Below are 5173 nucleotides of genomic sequence, written 5' to 3' on the forward strand. Positions count from 1 at the left end.
GTGTGTGTAAATAGGTAAGTGGGCCTATTTAAGTGAATTCATGTTTGCTTACATTTGTGCTTCCTAAAGTTCACCAGCTACAAACTCACACATTTTCTTGTCATTTCCCTTGTTGACAATTGCTAACAGGCTTTGTACCTTTGGAGACATGTGGAACAAGAGATCTATGACTAAAGAAAACAGGTATTGGGAGACATTTAAAAGGCACATGGTTAAATTCACATATTCACGTCACTCTAACATAAAGGCTTATATCAATAAACAACTGATGATTGAGACCTGTCCTAGATGCATATGAAGATCTCATGCAAATCTAAATGTTCTCTATAGCAGGCATGTGACATATTCTCCATTGTTTTTATGAAGTACAGACATCAACAAACTATGACAACAGCTGGACAGAGAGCAAGTGTTATAGTGCATCAGTGGAAGGAAAATTCAAATCCAGGTACAACAATCATCTTTCAACTTTTGGACACCTCACTAAGAGACATGCAACAACCCTCTCGGCATTAATCTGGAAACTTAAAGACGAGGATGTCAGCCACATCAAATGGAAGATCCTTCATAAGACCAAACTACATATTAATGGGTCAAATGTTTCATATGCTCACTTGAGAAACTGTATCTCATTAAAAACTTAAGAACCTCCAGTGACTGTGTAAATACCAAGAGTGAGATGTTTTCTTTATGTCTGCTCATTCAAATGTCAATTGCATCAAACACAGTTACTAAGTCGTCTTGTGGTTTTACCAGCTTGATAAATGGCAAAATAAAAATTTCAGTGAGGAAACCCTGGGGAGCTGTAGTTCACAAAGTTTTTTGTTGTTTTCATCATAATCCATACATACATACACAATTAAAGCAGCATTTAATTAAAATAGCCATATATGTATCATACTTAATGTATACACACTGTCTATAAGCTAATTACTGTAATATTTGTCCTGAGATAACTCTTATGGACTAGCTGTGTTAAAAAGCACAATAAATATTAGAGAGACACAAAACTTCATCCTAGTAGTGGCCAATGAAAGTACTACATATATTTCAGCTGTTTTGGATCACTTCAATGGTGCATGCTTGCAGCCAGCCACATGCTCAAAGAAAAATTCATTGTCTCTGATATAGGAAAAAGTGAATAAAAGATTCACTGGTGTTATGAATGGCTGCCCAGTTGAATTAAAAATCTAGTATATGCAACTAAAGCAGTATTTAAATGAAATAGCCATCTATGTATCATGCTTAATGTATGTACACTGTTGATAGGCCAGTTACTGCAGTACTTATCCTGAGATAACATCTGTTATGGACTTGTATTAGAAAAAGAAACATGAGAAAGAAATGAAAATTCATCCCAGCAGCAGTAGCCAGCATGACTGTCAGATGCATTTTGGTCTTCTTGGACCTTTTCAATGGTACATATTATGCAAACAGCCACACATGCTCAAATGAGAATTTATTGTCTGTGATACAGGGAAAAGTGAACAAAAATTTTAATGATGTTGCAAATAGCCAAATGGCTAATTAAAAATGAAGTATATACACTTGAAGAAGTACTTAATTAAAATAACTGTGTGTCACAATGTATCATACTGTCAACATGCCTGTTACTGTAGAGATAACATTGAAAAAGCTCAAAAGGGTTAAAATCTATCTGGCATTCTCACTGGCTACTGTTGGGATGAATTTTCATCTCTCAGATATTTATTGTGTTTTCCAACACGACTAGTCCACAAGAGATGTGGTTTAAGGACAAATCCAGGAAAATGATACAATAATGTCATTGATGAGATAGAAGATAATTTGAATGGCCCTTCTTTCTGAATCAACATAGATAGGTGGGTAAAATCTATGGCATGTGATGGATAGGAAAATGTAGGTAGTTCCTTACAGCTGTTTCTAGGGTAGATGTTTATTAGATGTAGTTATGTGCATTATGGCTACATATAAGATAGATTTAGGCAATTTAGTGTACACAAGCAGCAATTTACTGTACATGAAGTGTAAGTGGTATGAACAACTTAGCCTGTCTTAAAAATTAGAGAGATAGAGAGATATACACACAGATATTCACACACACACACACACATAGGTACAGGCAGTGGATAAGGAGCTTGTTTTGCAACCATGTTCAGTCCTACTGCTGATCAATGCTTTGTGAGTGAATATGAGTGTGTGCATGTGTGTATGTGTATGTGTGCGCGCGCATGCGTATGTGTGTATGAGTGTGCCTCATTGTCCCTGTAACTTAGTGATTCTGCGAAAGAGATTAATAGATTAAGTACCAGAGATAAAAAGTAACCCTTGGGTTATTGTTCAACTAAATCCTTCAAGGCAGCGTCCCAGCAGGGCCACAGTCCAATGACTGAACAAGTAAAAGTCATTTTATCATAGTCTCTCAATGCCTGGCATAATGCCCATTCATATATAGGTAGGTTGGTGGATAGGTAGGTAGGTAGGTAAGTGGGTAGGTGGGTATGTATGAGGTGATATAAGTAAGTATATAAAGGGCAGCGTTAGAACACCAGCACAATGTAGGTAAACCCATACAAATAAATAGATGTAAATGGGCACAATTCTGATACACACCCACACACATCCACACACACACATGGATGGACAGACCAGTATACACACATCCACACCCATACACACACATGGATGGACAGACCGGCACACACACATCCATACACACCAAGCATACACACACATACAGAGGCATACACAGGCACAAGTGTGTGCACACACATACAGAGGAATGAACACACACATAAGACTGCACACATGCAAGCATACACACAGATATTAGTCTATTCAAAAAAGTGCCAGATACACACACACACACACATACACATTGGAATACACACAAATAAGGAAACGCATGTTCACACAAACACAGAAACGAACATACACATTCACTCCACTCACAAGACCAACTCAACCACACAAACACGCTAGACCACACACTCATGTGCACACACATTTTCCCTGTTCTTCCCTCCCTCTGTCCACATAATAACTACACCCTAACCCATAAATCTTCAGCAGACACAATACTGACCAAGAACAAAAAGACAGAAGGCTGAGTCCTTAGAGAAGTAACCGATAGTTTGTACATCCATACCTACAAACACACATACAAGCAGTCACATGGGTGTACATGCACAACCACATACATATGCATGTGCGCGCATGCGCACACACACACACACAAACCCTTCATTTACGATCACCCTTACTTCCTCTTTTAAGCAAACAAACATCTACACACATACATACATACAAGCCTGCATATACAAAGACATATGATGAATTCTCGGGCAAACGCAGAGTAGACTTTGGAGTGAGACGGCGAGTCATAAGTCACTGAGCAAGATGGCAAGTCATAATGTTGCGAACAGCAATGAAAGAACAACTAACAACCAACTCATTATTTAACCAGAACAAACGCGATTAGTTAGTTGATTACATATTTAAGCAATAGACTAACAATAGATAAATGGAATTGAATCTGTGCAAGTGTTATTGGTATAATGACTCCCAAGACACAACAGAATTTGTTTCAATTTACATCAAGAAGATATACATACATATATATATATATATATATATATACATATATATATCATAAACTCTTCCGTCATTAAATGACATCTGAGGGTTCGGCAATTTCTTGCTGAACAACCACACAGATGATTTGTTTATAGTGATCAAATGTTGGTGTACGCATAAGCTCACTCACTCCATCAAATCAACATTACTTGCACAGATGCACCATGTGCCACATGTCAGATGATGAAATGATTGCAGAGCAATGTGAAATGATGTGCTTTGCTCAAGAACACAACACGACACCCAGTCTGGGAACCAAACCCACAATCTCACAATCACATATATATATATATATATATATATATATATATATATCATCATCATCATCATCGTTTAACGTCCGCTTTCCATGCTAGAATGGGTTGGACGATTTGACTGAGGACTGGTGAAACCGGATGGCAACACCAGGCTCCAAAGTAATTTGGCAGAGTTTCTACAGCTGGATGCCCTTCCTAACGCCAACACTAACAGGCAGTACTGGCATGCTAACATAGCAGTCAAAATGATCAAACCACAAGTTTTCACTTAAACACAAAAGTGAAAGTGGGCAAATGAATAAAGACCCTAAGACGAAAATAATTAAAAATTGAAAAAGTCAGGCATGTATATCTATATTTTCAATGGAATCTGTATCAGAATGTTTTAAGATACAAGCAATTAACCATAACTTAGAAACTCAAATGGAAAGGATGGTCATTATTATCATTTTCCATCTATTTTCTTTGTTCGATCATTTTGATTTTTAGACTTTAATTGCTGAAGAAGTTCTGCAGTCAGTCACAAAGAGACTTGAGAATAATTTCATTACTGATTAAATCTTCAATGCTGGATTCAAAAATTATATACTGGTAAATTTTGGTAGAGTTCATATGACTATATATATATTATGTGTGTGCAATATTTGTAGGTAAAATTCAGGTTTGTATATTGCAATTAGTAAAGCTTCAATAGTTATTCTTACAATCGTTTGTGGGATGTAATATAAAAGAGAGAGAGAGAAAGAGAGTGTGTGTGCTGTGTGTGCAAAGTTAGACAGATAGATATAAATATATATCCATGTATATATATTTTCTGTCATTCATCTATCTGAAGAGACAATGTACTTTTGACTACAGTTAGTTAGGAAGTGACCTCTCTAGGGCACAAACCTAGGCTAACTGGTTGGAAATTTTGAGTTGCTAGATAACAGAAGCTTCCTCTCGACCTCAACAGTGTTGTTCAAAAGAGTGCAGAGTTTGGCACAAATCTGGCTGTAAAATTTGAGTTGAACACTAGATTGCATTCATTCTATCAGATTTACTTTCTAGCATCTTTCTAAAGAGCAACGAGGTTATATTCCCACAACAAGGGAAATGTAACTCTGGACAGGGACCCATACTAGGTACAGTCAGCTGAATCCTACTGAGCCATGGACTCATATCAAGCAGACATCACATCTTCACTAAGATCATTATCCACTACCCAATGTGTGTTCATGCTTGTTTTTGTGTGTATATATATATATATATATATATATATATATATATATAGAGAGAGAGAGAGAGAGAGAGAGAGAGAG

General features: G+C 36.8%; 1 protein-coding gene across 7 annotated transcripts in view; it reads right to left on the reverse strand.

Annotated features, from left to right (window-relative positions):
* The window catches only part of LOC106867759 (tetratricopeptide repeat protein 31), a 225191-nt gene that overhangs the window by 59168 nt on the left and 160850 nt on the right, over positions 1 to 5173 (reverse strand). The gene's annotated exons all lie outside the window — the stretch shown is intronic.

This window comes from Octopus bimaculoides, chromosome 18 (assembly GCF_001194135.2).
Source record: "Octopus bimaculoides isolate UCB-OBI-ISO-001 chromosome 18, ASM119413v2, whole genome shotgun sequence".
NCBI lineage: Eukaryota > Metazoa > Mollusca > Cephalopoda > Octopoda > Octopodidae > Octopus > Octopus bimaculoides.